The sequence below is a fragment of the Mycteria americana genome, chromosome 2, assembly GCF_035582795.1.
Source record: "Mycteria americana isolate JAX WOST 10 ecotype Jacksonville Zoo and Gardens chromosome 2, USCA_MyAme_1.0, whole genome shotgun sequence".
Lineage (NCBI taxonomy): Eukaryota > Metazoa > Chordata > Aves > Ciconiiformes > Ciconiidae > Mycteria > Mycteria americana.
In genome coordinates this window covers 123,285,861-123,300,681 of record NC_134366.1, presented here as the reverse complement: position 1 = coordinate 123,300,681, position 14,821 = coordinate 123,285,861, and the positions used below count along the sequence as shown (strand labels likewise).

The following is a 14,821-nucleotide window of genomic DNA, read 5'->3' as shown; positions in this document are numbered from 1 at the left end:
CCTCCGGCAGCCCAGGAGGCCTCCGGCAGTGGTCAGTGCAAGCTGCTTTGGGGGAAAGTACAAGATGAACACATTTTTACTGCTCCACTGTTTAAACTGAGGAAATCGCTTGCAGGACTGCAAATATTAGAGGAGGAATCTGTCCTATTGTTTTTGGAGCAGCATCCTCTCTGAAGTGTGTAGGTCATCAGAACAGAATGAATCCAGTGATGAGTATTTTCAACAATGAAAAAAAATGAGTCACCAGGAGATTTGGTTTGGGGAGAGTCACAAGAAGGGACAGGACCCTATTTTTGAGAGCGTAGGCTGCGTCCTGCACTCTCTTCTGGTAGCTGGTCATGGCACAGGCTGGGTTGTCCCCTGGGAAGAGGTTGTGCAGTATAGTGTGCCAATGGAGGGAAAGCCAGAGAGACCTGAATGTGTTGTCTCCATTTCCAAGATGCTCCTCTGGGGTGTCCAAAAGGACCTAGTGGGAAGACGTTTTTGCTGTGGAACACAGAGCTGACGAGGGTCTGGGTGCAGCTCAGGGTGGTGTTGGCGAGGGGGCAGAGCTCTCCCAGGGCCTCTCTGCTGCGTAGGGAACACGGAAATGGCTGTGCCATCCCTCAGCATTTCACAAGACAGCTCTTCTCCTGTACCTCTTGGGGAAGGGTGGCCCAGGCCCACTGATGCTCTGGTTGTCCCAGAGCCAGCACTGGCAAAACTTCAGAGAGCCCTGGCTTACCTGGGAAGGTGCAGATGACAGGTATGCACATTGCTTAACTGCAGGCACTTCATTTGGGTGGCTAATTTAGGAGGACTGTTGTCCCTGATTAAGGAGGGCTTTTCTCCTAAGGTTCCCTATCTCATCACGTTGGGGATTTACGTTATATGGACGCTCCCTCTCTTGAGTACTCAGGGAGTGGAAGGAGTGTCACCATCACAGTTATCTCTTCTTTCAGATCCCCACCAAAGTGGGGGCTCACAGGGCGTACTTCCCACTTCATAAATAGTGCAAGAAAGTTCCTGAACTTTTTGTAATTAGGCTTACCTGATTTGGAGCCCTTTGTCATTGTTTCAGTGAAGCTTAGCAAACTACTGTTCTTGTAGCAATTATTTCCCAGTGGAGAACTGTTTTGAGTGCCATCTTGTTTGCAAAGAGGATGACTAGGTTATTGGAGGCTATTGGACTCTCCAGCCTCACTTAGTGGAAACAAAATGTGCCGTGGGTGCAGCTTAGCTCAAGGTACCTATAACTAGCTGTCGATGCATGGAAGCACCTAAGTGAGATGTGAACGCTAACACTACCATAGCCGTTGCTGTTTATAAGGCAGCACTGCCTGTGCCGTTGCCTTTGCCACTTTTTCCATCTCCTTTGGAGTTTGTTGCCCTCCTTGGGAACGCGCTCTGCTCTTTGTGGCTGGCTTGGTTCTGCTCTCCTGTGGTGGGCCAGGCACAGGCTCTCCCTCTAATCCACTCTTGGGAAATGGCATTACCCTTTGTGTGTGTGTGTGTGTGAACACCCTACCCTGGAATTTTCATAGAATAGAAAATGGGCTAAATCAATTACAGCAACACAAACTGCAATTGGTTTTGCATGAATCAATTTGCAAGATAAGAATTATCTTCACTCCTCCCCCGTGAACAATAACTGACAACATTACACCCCTTCTCAAATGCTTTTTGATAGGTTAATGGGCCCATTTTGAGAGCATATAATTGCAGCCGTTTTGGTTCAAGAGCTGATGTGACGGATTACATCCCTCTTGATGCTTGGGGTTGGGATACAATACAGAGAGACTGCCTGGACCCTCTGGTGCCAGAGGGCTTAACACGGTATTGACAGGGCTGTGCATATTAAATCCAGATCAACCTTCTGAATGAACGCAGGCACATCTGAACTTACAAGGCTGGAAACCTCCTTCCACAGTCTTAAAGGAGTTATTTTTAGTAAAGGTTGTGGAAAAAAAGAAAGAAAAAAGCTCATTCCCCTACTTACTGCTGAGATATGAGCTGAAGGAAACTCTCCTGTCAGATCTGTTTCATATATGTTACAAGAACAGCAAAACAGAAAGGTTCAGCAGGGCATTATTTTATTTTCCTTTTTTTTTAAATTTCCTTTAAATTTATGGGATCTGACAAACCAGTCTGGAGGGTGCCAAGTCCAAAGGAGTCTAGAGGTATCCCTCAACATCGGGTGATAGCTGCTGATTAGTTTGGCAGAAATGGTTTCCTGATGCTCTGCAAACTCCGGGGCTGTCTTGAAAAAAAAAAATGCAGCAGCATTTCTCACTTTAGAGGTCCACGCCAGGCAGCACCGCTCTCCCAGGCTCAGCCTGGGTAACTCCGCTGAGGAACTCTGCGCTTGCTGACTCTTCCCTTTGGAATGAGCCAGGCTCTTCCCAGAGCCAGGTACGAAGCAACGCAAGGTGGGGTGGGCAATACTTTCTCCTCCTTGCATGGCTGCCAATTTCCAAAGAAGTTAACTTTTTTCTTTCCATTAGCTGTAAGCCGCGATTTTAAAATGCACTGTAAAGTTAAAAGCAATTGAAAGCACATAAATGACTACCTAAGACAGTCTTTCATCTTGCAAACCCGCAAGGCGCTGAGCACGTTTGTCATTTAGAGACCACATCCTACTGCTCCTGGTACAAAGCTCCCCAGATCTGTCGGCAAATTTTTCATTCCTGCCTGACCTCTTCCTATGTGGCCCTTCACGAACACACCAGAGAGTTTGATGCAAGTCCAGCTTATGTTAAGGGAGTTGTTTTGAAGGTTTTTCCAATAGGTGTTGAGTGATATTTTCCCATTTCATGAATTCACCAGGCAATTTGGTTTGCTTGTCTTTTTGTAGCGAAGAGATTCCCACTGGAACCAAGTTCATCAGTAGGGAAGGACATCCTTCCCCACTGAAAAAAGTTTTGATTCAGATAGCTTGAAGTATTTTGCAAACATGTGTCCATTTCAATAACTTTTTTGTCAAGAGTACAGCTCACATCTTCCTTAGGGCCCTCTCCTAGGAGTTGGCAGAAACAGGTTAAAGACCTCAAGAAACATGGTGCAGGTAAGGTTTTTGGAATATGGTTCTCTCACATCCCAGTCCAGTTCCCTTGACTCCTGGCAGTTTTGGGGTAGGTGACTGTCTCTTCGCACATCTTCAAGGCCCTCCTTGTATTCCATGCCCGAAGCCCAAATTTCAGAACTTCAGAATTATTTGTAAAATTAAATTGGTGTTTTTCAGTTATGCCTGATGTGTATCATTAATAAGTATTGAGATAGAAAATGTGCTGGGGCCTTGCAGTGTGCTAGCCCAAACCATGATGCTATTCATGATTCATGATTTTTTTTGTATCAAATATACAGAAGTGTTTTAGGAGAAAAGAAAGGTCAATTTCAGGAAGGGGAAAACACTGAGGCCAGTTATTTCTGGGCTACAAGAACAAAATTATCAACAATTCTCTTGAAAATTTATTTTCAGAAGCTGTGAATCAGTTTTCCAGTAGAAACATATAAAATAGCCCAAGACAATTCCCTCCAGCCCCCAATTTCCTTTAATGTGGGTTGTTTGAATCCCTGTTTGCCTAGTGGGACTTTCCAGCTTGCAAAATCCTGCAGAGTACATACCAGAGGGAGCCATGCCACTTCTTGCTCTCTAGTATTTCTGTGAGTAGTCAAAAGCAGGAAATTCTGAAAATGTTTATGAAAAGTTTTGTTTCCGTTCTGTACGGTCCTTTTTCACCCAGACCTTCTGACGTTAACACAGGTGTTACACTTCTCTCTAACCTGTTCTGCTGCTGCTTGTGGTCTCCAAAGTCACACCTGGAGAAATTAACCATACCGTAGGAGCCAGCTGTGTGAACATGGATAGCGCAAAGGTTTGTTTGACTATTTGCACTGACGTTAAGGGATGCAAGTCCTCTTTGGAGGACATGGGAAATGGCCCTCTGCAATGGAGAGTCCTTGATCTTGCTCAGATGCAATAAGATAGTCTTACCTGCTGTTTGGTTTGAAGAAATAAAATACTCCTTTTTACCCATAGCCAGTAATAGGCAATAATGGCTCCTACTGTGGCTCAGCGGTTCAGATCTGCAAGATACATATGCTTGAATTTGATGTATCAAAACAGCACTCTCCTTAACATGTCTCTGGATGACTCTGCACCTTGTGGGGTGGGACATGTGAGGCTGTTCTCATGGGTGAAGCACTGTATGGTATGCATCTAATTAAAAATCAACTTGCTTTCCATGTTAAGGTGGGAGCAGTGGAGAGAATCTGCTATGAATTGTTACTTTGCCGTGCTCTGTGCCATCGCCCCTCCAGGATCTTGCAGTCGCTCTGCTGTGTGCTACTGAAAACTAAGGTCGTCACCTGAAAGCTTGGCTGGTGGTACACTGCTTCTCTTTTGCAGAGTTGTGAAGTTTGAAAGGACTTTGAACGCTCCATTGCCGACAGATGTTGTCTAACTTGAGAGATCTCTAATGACCGAGACCTTACAGACTCTCCCAGCAGTCTGTTCTGGTTGTCACTTTCCTACCTCATGTCCGGTTTGAATCCTCTTGGTTACAGATTACAGCCATTGTTTGTATATAATAAAGTAATACAGTATTCCCCTCCTCTTTGCAGCTTCTTTCTTTACGTATGTATCTGAAGATTGTTGCCCTTTTTTCTCTCCTCCCCAATCTTCTTTCCCCCCTCAGTTCACGCAGCTTTCCTTCACTGATCCATGGTTTCAGGATCTCTGATCATTCTTGTTCCTGCACTCTCCAGAGTTGTTCCACATTTTTCTTGTGGAAAGTGTAACACCCAAAACTCAACATACTACTCCTGGCAAGTCCGTCCTATGTCTTTTAGGCAACAATTCTCTTTATATATCACAGAACGATACTTGGACTTTTTTGTGGTAGGCCTGCCCCTTAGTCTCCCAAGTTTGCTAGGTGGCCAGGGTAATTCTTTTAAACATATAGCATTTATTTCCTAGCTTGGGTTTTACTAAATACCTAGCATCTGGTTTCAGTTCTGGTAACCATAAGCTGACAGGACATGCTTGCTAGCTCTCTGATTCTGTAACTAAAGAAAGCAGGGGTGATAAAGGGCCATTGCTTGGGAGATTTTAGTATTTGTTGAGTTAAACATTGCTGAGCAGTCTAGCATCCCCACCCTCATCATGAATGAATCTGGAAGGAATGAGTTTGAAGTCTTGCTCTGGTTGACTATAAACCTTTATTATACGTGGGATGTTCCTTGTGGAGAGGGGAAGGCAGTTGCCTCCCAGACGAAATAAGCAGAATTCATCAGCTTACTCACTGCCCCACCAAGCAGGGCGTGATGGGAGTAATTCAGGGTGCCTGGCACCTGCTGGAGCAGGGAGGCTGGCTGGCAACCATAAACCCACAATCAACCTTGACGACTGCCCTTAGTGCAGACTGTAAATAACAAAGGCATTCATTTTATTTTTACTGTGGGGATGGGAACAGTGGTGAAAGTAAAGAGAAGGAATTAAAACCACCACCTTGCTCCAAACTGGTGGTGGCATGCCCTCGGCTGTCACAACTGCCGGTCTGTTTCTGAGCTTTTCGTAACAATTTGTACTCAAGGAAAGTTGGCTTATGTCTTCTCCCCTTACTTTGTCCTTAATGCAAGACGCAATGGGTATATGAGCAAATCTTTACAGAAAAAAATAAACACAGAAAATTGTGGAGACTGAGGATAACCACTTAAATGCTGTTGCTTGTGTAAGACCACCTCTTGCTCCCTTCTCCTCGTCCCCCACCTCTCCATTTCTAGCCCCCTTTCATGGCTATATCAAGGGATGCAACCATGGATCTCTTATTTGAAATTTTGAAAACTTATTTGAAATTTTACTTTACCTTTAACTTCGTTTTTATGACATGTTCTTGTCACTGGTGCTTTGTTCCCAGTTCAGCCCATTAGCCAGGATCCATGATGCCTTTTTTTCAGCAGTAAGGGATGTGTACTTGACCTATGGGCGAATAATCCTCAGTCAGGTTGTTACCATCTACAAAGGATGTCATAAAATGCTCACCAGAGAAGTCACCCATGTAATGACATCATCGCAGTCGGAAATTCCTGGTCCTTACAGAAATTACTGGAGTCCCACAGCTGCAAGACAGAGGGCAAGAGGGGCTACGACTGCGTCGTTGTGAACTAGAGCCTTGTCTTGTGAGAGATTTCATCACCCAGCATACTGGGCTGAATCACCTCATCTTTTCTGAACTTGGAAAGTAGGTTGAGTGGTCCTTTTCAGTCCTTGCATGGACAGTGATTAGAAATCCCAGCTGCTGTAGATGCAAGCTAAGGAGTCAAGGTCACCAACTCTGGAAATGCTGGACCACGGAAACCCAGGGGCTGCAGGATCAGACTCCATTGGCTCTACGGATGAGTACTGAAGGGTTCAAACTGTTTGTGTGCTTTATTTTCCAAAGCTGATATTCTGGAACAATTCCAACACTGAGTTTAGTTCAAAGCTATTGGATGGACAAAGGAGGAGAGTCTTTGCCTCTGAGGCTGTTAATTTTATATTTTTATATGCGGTACATTGTTTCTCAGTGGACAGTCACAGAACTGTAAATTGTCACATAAAACTGTCCAGGTCCTAACAGGAATATTTGACAGCTAAAGGACATGTGAGATTGGGAGGACTGTCTTCCCAAAGTGCCTAAGGGCAGAAACTTAAGCCTTCAATTAACTGGAGCTGCTTTCCCTTGATTAGATTTTGAAGAGCTGTGATTTGTATCCCTCTGCTTACTTGCCTGGCTGTGACCAGCTGTGCACTGCAAACTCGGCTCTTCTGGTTAAATGCTTCTGCTCCTACAATGTTTGGAGTTTGTACTGTAGAATGCAGTAAAAGGTATGATCCATGTTACAATTAAAAAAAAAAAAAAAACAAACAACAAGGAAATGTATATAAAATGTGACTGTTTGTAAGGGTAGAATTCACGTTTACAAGTACTTTTATGGAGAAGTGTTTATCCTCCCATAAAAGAGAGGTGCTAGATGGGTGTACAATGAACTCTCAATTATCCACGAGCAGTTTATCCAGGTTGTGGATTAACTGTGCTGCAGAGGCCCTGACACTTTGCTGGCACTGTGCAGGGGGGTCCATCTGTACTCATGCGCTCAAGCACAGTGTTCCAGGATTGAGTCCAAAGCTTTAGCGAACTCTGTGTGGCAACACCTAAGTGTGCCCCGGCTCCAGAAAAATTTATCCTTGTGGTTGCAGTGTTGCAAACATACATCGGGTTGCATATTAGCTAATACACCCTCTTGGAGCAGAGTGCAGAAATACCTAAGAGATTGTGCAAACAGCAGGTTGTATCTAGCAAAGCCGGGGCTGAATAAGAGCTAACAGAGCTAATAAGTCTGGCTAAACTTAAGTTGACTCTATCTGGAGTCAGTCACAAAGCTGACCAGTCTTCACTTTCAATATATGCAATGTGCTAAAAGATATACAGGCTGTGTCTAAACTCTGTTCTTGGGAGTGACTCTGTGCTTCCAGCTCTGGATGCCTCCCACAGTTTGTCCCAAGCACCTATTGAGTTGAAACCTGGAAATGTAGCCATCCCTTTCTCCCTCTTTTCTCTTTCTCTGTGTAGGAGAATGGCCCTGCTGCCCAGGTGAGGTCCAGTAACAACTCAAAATGCTAGTGTTGCTTTACCTGTGACACCACAGCAATTAAAACTACGCCAGATACACAGTGGATGACACGGTGTATTTGAAGCGTGGTTGTCAGACATACATAGTTTTCTGGAAATGACCGTCTAGCACAAGTGTCATCCATTCTGCCAGCACAATCCAGCATATACCACCATGAATTCCATGACATTGGGGAAGTCCATGGGTGCGGGAGGATTTGACCCAGCAGTTTGCTCAAGCTAAAAACATTTATTTTTATCTAACTGCCTTAACTTAGCACTTCTTCACCTTCTCTGCTTTAATTTCCCATCTTTATATTGTAATGAAGGAAGTGAATATGTCATAAAAACCTCAGAGGGGAAAAAGCCATAGATGAGTCATTGAAAATATTGATAAGGTCACTGATATGGAACTAACCCACGGCTTCCAGCCTTCCTGTTTTTCTATGCCCACTCCTCTTGCAGCTTCTCAGGCCCAGCTATGCCCCTCCTCAGTGTTCAGAGGGGGACCAGAGGGATTTCTTCACCTCCCCGCAGCAAGGACATATGCCAGAGTCGCAGAGTCCCTTCCTCGCTGTGCCAGGATGTCACAAAGTCTTTAGCACCTACAACAACCCCTGACAATCCTCAGAGCTACTTATAGCAGCAACCAACATGTCTTATCACACCCCTGTCTTGGTGACAAATTAAAACTGCAATTTGATTATTAACATATTTCCAAATAAAGGGCTGGATCTCGCTTCCCCTGCCACTGATTGCAAAACTGGACTTGACTTCAGTGGAAGCAGATCTGGCCTCAGGGTATATTTAGAGAAAGTAAGTAGCAGCTATTTTCCCAGTGTTTATTTTACATTTCAGGTTGAGGCATTTGCAAGTGTGGTTTCTGCTGGACTTTGTATAGCTGGGGTTGTGACTAACAATAATAACAGGCGAAGCCGTGACTTTGCCCGAGCCCCGGAACAAGAGGCCGCCCTGTCCCCAGAGTCATGCAGAAGGCACACGATGACTCACGGGCTCGTAATCCCTCTGCTGGGTTTCCCCTCGGCCCACAGGAAAGGAACTTTTTTTCCCCTTCTATACTTGGTGCTGCACATGGCCCCAGCCATGCTGGTCCCATAGCCATGAAGCGTGCCGAGACTGCGACTGCACTGAAACCCACAGGTCAGAGGGTTTAGCACCCGAGGGAAGGTAAGCACTGGTATTTAGCAGGAAACTAGGCTCCATTTTATCCTGCCTGTAGCACAAACCAAACGTGCTTTGTGGTGGAAGGCAGCACGTTGGGGTAAGGACGCCATCCTGCCACGTCACCTGGCACAGCTTCCAACACCACGCATAGCCTGAGCAATGACTTCCAGGTGTGCTGTGGTTTCCATGTGCTCCCTGAGTTTCCATGTGACCGTGCAAGTTCTGCACGTTGGTCAGCTGACTATACAAGGTGTCACTGGGCCTTTCTTCTGTGACAGTCTCACACATCAGCTTCATTTGTTCATCAAGCCATCTCCTTTCCTTGCAGAACTACCATCCTCAGGTGATGCTGTCCAACAGATCCTAGCACATGCATGTGTTGGCTTCTTGTGAGATTATGGCTCTGGAGCATTCATGCAGAGGCAATCTGGAGAGTATCTCTGTGACTAGTGATGGTGAGAGGCTTGGAAAACTCCTGGATATTTTGAAAGCTTCTGTCAAGGCAGCCTGGCTGTGTCATTCCTCCGTGTCATGTTCAGAGCACCTGAACTTAGTTATGGTTGTCTGGACAACAGATAAAATGGAGTTTCTTGGACACTGCTTTCTTCCAAGCAAGGAGACAGTAGTGGAGCTTCCCCTTCTTTCATACCTTCCACTGCTCATCAGCTCCACTTTTGTCTCCGATGGATTCATACTTAGGGAACTGCCTTTGCCAGTGATGTGATTCCTTCCAAAGCTCTGGGACCTCTGTGCTAATGGGTAGCTAGGTTTGGGGGGCACCTGTATTTTGCTCACATTAAAGTTCCATGTTTTCTCACCAAAATGTACATGGGCTCATCAAGCGACACAGTCGCAAAGGGCCAGCCACATGCAGGTCTTTCACCAGGCAAACCCATGCTTCAAGATGGCACAGCACTTTGAGGAGATCAGGTTCTCTCTCAACTGAAGACCAATCAAGATTGGAGCCAAATCTAATCAAGGAAGATGTGGCTTTTTGGAAAATGTTCAGCTGTGGTCCCCTGAGATAAAAATTTTGACTGTTTTGACCATTTTGGTTTAGATTCTTAGAATTCTTGCTTATGCTAAGCTCTCACCATCGCACAATTCAAAAATTATGCCTCTACTATTGCTGGTCAGCTAGGAGACATAACCTGTGGGACAGAGGATATCTCTACAGTGCAATCACAGCAGCGACTGCTCTGGCATGCGTATACCTGAGATAGCTACATAGCCCTGGAACTGCAGTGCATTTTGACACCGGCATGCAAGAAGCATTACGTGGCTAGCAAACCCCTCACTGCCTACTTACACTCCTCCCCAGATCCAGGTAAGCAAAACTACCTTGGGCAGCCCTGCTCTTTGCCTCACTGACCAGGTATGCGCATGTATTGGTGGTCTGTGCTACAACTCAGCAGTGGTTACCCAGTGATTACGGTTTCAGTAGGAAAGGTTCACTCACTAGCACAGGACATGGTCATCTTTCCTCAGCCATGCCACCAATGCACAAATGCATCGTCCCTGTCCTTCATGCCCATTGCTGGCTTCCCACATAGCTTCAGCTCAGTCTCTGAAGCAAAGCTTGCTGACTCCGCTCTTAGAGCAAGGGCATACTTCTTTAATCTTCTCTCCAAAAAAGGTAACAATGTGCATATTAGGGAAAATACCTATAACCTAAATCCCTAGGACTAACTAATTCAGTGTAGTCCTTAAACACTGCTTACGTGGGAAGTGACTGGGGGATTGGTCTTGTGCCGGCACCCTGAGTAAGTGTAGGCTTTTTTTCCATCCAAAAAAATTGACCATGTAGCCTGTCAGAACTGCGATTAGATTGCAAGTAAAAAAATTCCCGAGGTTTGTGGTCAACTCTCACGGGAAGCCAATGGTGCTACGCACTTAAATGAATTTAAAAAAAAAAAAAGTCCCCAATAAATGTCCCCGAAGTCCACAAATCCGCAGTGACTTTGTGTGAAGCCGTTTCACCGTCCGGGCACCCGTGGCTGCCCATGTCGTGCTCAGATCGCACCTTCCCCGATGCAAGAGCCACCCCGCGGTGCTGCTGCCCGGCGGGAGCCCGGGGACGGCTCTGGCGGGGCAGCGGACGGACGGAGGGGCTGCAGCCCTACAGCAGCGCCGGCCCCGCGAGAGCCAGCCCAGCTCTGCTGCTGAGGGCAGTGTTGGCTCACGGCGCATGTTATCTTCCTTCGGAGCTCCTTCTGCTCCTTCTCCCAGTACATAAACAAATTTGTTTTTGTTTAAAGACTTTCCCACACGAGTGTCTGCCAAGTTCGGAGGACTGCTCTTTGAGATTGATCTCGAATTTTTTGGAACGGGAGATGAGATTATATAATAAATTCAGTTAGTCTCCGTGAGGCAGTTGGGAGATGCTGTTTCAGACTGCAACGTAACAGCCAAAGGGATTAAGAAAAATAAAAGAATCCACAGAGTGTAAGTGGGGAAGGAATTCAATGTTCAATTTAGTAAGTCTAATTTGGAAACAGATTCACAGAGGAACCATCTACACACCAGAGGATGGATGAAACATTCTCAAAACAGTAAACCTGACTAGATTAATTTCTCTTAGAATAACCAGCATGCCTTTTCTTAATACACAGCTTGTTGTACATCTTGTTGTGTATCTATGATACAGTGGTTTTCCCATAATAGTCGACTGGTGCTTTAGAGACTTATCACTGGTCTTATTGCTGTGACAATGTTGAAATTCCTGTTGTTTGCCAAGTAGCTAGGCATCCTGATACTTGTCCAGTTCAGGTCTTGTTCTGCTAAATAATTAAACACCCCAAATGCAAAGGTTAGAAATAGAAATGCAAGAGAAAGAATCCCTCGTCCTGTTGAAAATTTTCTATTTCCACATGGTGCAGGACTTTTTCAGTTTTAGCTCAGCAATGCAAAATTTGCAGAGAAACTGAAGTTTAAAAGCACTGTGCGGCCAAGGAGCTGGCCTGGCACTGGGACCACACGGAGGCAGGCAGGCTGGATGCCGGCGGGGCTGGCCGCCCACCACGGGTTCTCTCGGGTGTTGGTGGAATTGATGCAGTGGGCCGAACTAGAGTTTTCTCATGGAAGTGCTGCTGGCAGCGAGACTGAAACAGGAGGGAGAATGCTGCTGTCAGAGCAGCATCCCCGAGAGAGAGGGAACTGCTCATGTACTCGCCGCCTCTAACCCTCCTGAGCAATGTCTCTGATGGCCAGCGAGGGTACGTATTGCTCTGCAGTGGGAGAAACTATGACAAAATGTACAGACGATGCCAAACCCGCAACATTTCTTGGGTATACTCCTGTCTCCTCCGTGCTGCCTCAGTGTTTCTCCCGTAACCGGTTCGTCCTCTCATCTGTAAGCACACAGAAAATTAGTACAGCAGCAGCGGTGGCAGGAGGGGGTTTGGGTCTTAAGAAGTAGTCCTCTATAAATAAATATAATTAAAAATGCAATAATCGTTATGGTACCGTCTAAGAGGCCTGCGGGAAAATAAATTCATCTTATATTTTGAGAATTTAATAAACTATATTTGTGTCCTGAACAGGGAACCACATCAGTTTTACAGTTGCCTCATAGTTAGTTATTTCTTAAAATAGTAGTTGATTCTGACTACAGAAACTGTAGAGACTCTTGGGAGATAAAAGATCTTCCAAAAACAATTTACGGACTATATAAAAAGTGGTCTTTGTTGAATGTGTAGCTCAAGTTTTTAGAGAGATAATTTCAAGTTTTCTCTTCTTCCCTACACATCTGAGCTTGTTTTCATTTATGTAAGGTCTTTAATTCTTACTGCTGGTACAGGCTAGAAAGTGTTCAAAGCATGTTTCTTTAATTATTTAACTTTTTCCATTAGATTATAAATTTTCCATATAAACCTAAAAAACCCCAGCTGTATTCTGAAAGATAAAAATGAAGACACGTTCATTATATGAAACTCCCATTGACTGTAGTTTGCCTTAGTGGGAGAAGTGGTTTGACGTGAATGTGACAGTGACACCTGCCCTTTTTATCTACAAAAAAAAAAAGACATTTATTGTGCGAGGTGGATGGAAAATTGTTTGGTGTTTTCTGGCCGCCAGGTAACCTAACAGCAACGAGATGACTGGAGAGGCAGGAGGCGGGGAGGAAGGACAAGGAAGGCAATCCACCTGAGAAGAAGATGCCAACATCCATCTGTAGCAAATTGTTCCTCCTCAGACCTCCTCTCCCCCAGGGTCATGCTGGGTCTCACTTCTTCCATGGTTAAATATCCCAAATTCAGAGCATGCCAGCTGCCTTCAGCTCTGATACCTCAGGACTTACTAAAGTGTAAAGAAACTTTACGTACTCCTTGGAGCATCTGCATTCCCATCGATAGGTCAGAAGTTTTCAGCAGCTCTACCTGCCTCTCCTGACCCACCGCTGGGCTCCCACTGAGGCAATGGGGTTTGCTGCCCAGGCTGGGTGCACGGCAGAGCCTGTCATACCCTGTGGATGCTGCCGCAGGATGTGTCCAAGTCCTCGTGCTCCTGCTGATCTTTATCTGCTTGCCTGCAGGCCACCCACCACCAGGCTCAAACCCACTGTTCCTCAGGTAGGGACACCTTCTCCTCACATCTGAAAAGTGAGCAAATAAGGCTCCTGGGAAACCTCAGAGGATTTATACACTTACATCCTTCAGGATGTGGGGTTGATTACTGAGGAGGTGGTTTTTACTTTCTTCTGAGTCAGCGCTGAACAAATAACTGGTCCGGCACATCGTTAGGAGGGACTGTGGTGCTCTGGTGCTGCCTTTCATAAGAGCCTTAAATCGAAGGTCCTGACCGTGTTTTCTGAGGCAAAACCAGTCTGGTCCTGAGAAACTTGCCGAGCAGCAAATGCAACCAGCCACACTTATCTTCCACAGCTTCGCTTGGTTATGTTAGCCATACCTTCTTGTCTTTAGCTGCTCTGTGGTGTCACCAAGCATTTTAAACAGGGGGGACAAAGTTCATTCAGGAGGAGGTTGTTCCTGTGCTATATAGTCCACAGCTACCTCTTATGGATGTTTTCAAGATGACTTAAATCAGTCAGCTTCTGTGAGACTCTTAGGTGAGGGCTCATACCAGATGAACGCAATGTGAAAACCAGGATTACTGTTAGGGAGAATGGGGGTGTGCCACTCTATAAAAAACTGGGGAACAACTTCTGCTCTGTCACTTCATAAATGGGGAGAAAAACGCTTTCTCCAGTTATTAGGTATGATTTATACCTAATGGCCAAGGCAAGTAGCCCTGCGATTACTTCTTTTTGTAATGAGATACTTCTGCTTCCTTTAGATGCATTAATTTATCTGGAGACAGCTAACAAATACATAGAAAATCTGAAAAGCAAGACGGGCGATGAACTCCTTTCCACTTTTGCCCTTTTTTGTGTGGTTAGAGAAAATATTTTAGAGCATCTGTTTCCCAAATTGTAAGCCAATCTGCTCCAGTTGTAAAAACTTACTGTGTTATGCATCATCCCCTGCAATCAGAGCTAATGAAACTTGACACAATAATACGATCAAATACAGCCCCAATGAATAAAACTGTTGCTTTTCTCAGAATGGTTACTCCAAGAAAACAAAGCCTAAAAGTTCATGCCCCAGTTTTCTTCTGGACCCTATACAACAGGAATGTTCAGAAGATGCTTTTAAAGATCGTTCCTGCTTCCTGAGCAGCACTCCTACTGCAGAGACCCACAAACAGGATCAGACGATACTGCAGTGTCATGAAAAGGGACTTCCAGATGAATTTACAGCCTCACGCTTTTAAGCACCCCTAGACTTTATTAATTAACAGATCATCACTTCTTGCCATTGCTTGTGGAAGCCTCGGTCTTTTGATCATACCATCATGTTCCTGAAATGCGTAAGAAAATGGAGGCTCTGCATGCCTGCTCGGTTTGATGAGCGCAACAGTCCTGAAGCAATCCAGTCCAAACCATCCAGCATTTTTGGCCTGCTCACAGTGAAACAGGCTTGTTGTTCAATTAAATGTCATCTCTA

The 14,821-nt window shown here is 45.3% G+C and overlaps 1 long non-coding RNA gene across 1 annotated transcript; it reads right to left on the bottom strand.

Moving 5' to 3' along the window:
* Positions 1-2,094: 2,094 nt before the first annotated feature.
* LOC142406754 (uncharacterized) lies at positions 2,095-6,182 on the bottom strand. The gene is made up of 3 exons (XR_012774691.1): positions 6,078-6,182; positions 5,847-5,959; positions 2,095-2,508 (listed from the first exon to the last, which is right to left on the bottom strand). It is a non-coding gene; the product is annotated as an uncharacterized LOC142406754 (long non-coding RNA).
* Between the last annotated feature and the right edge of the window lie 8,639 nt (positions 6,183-14,821).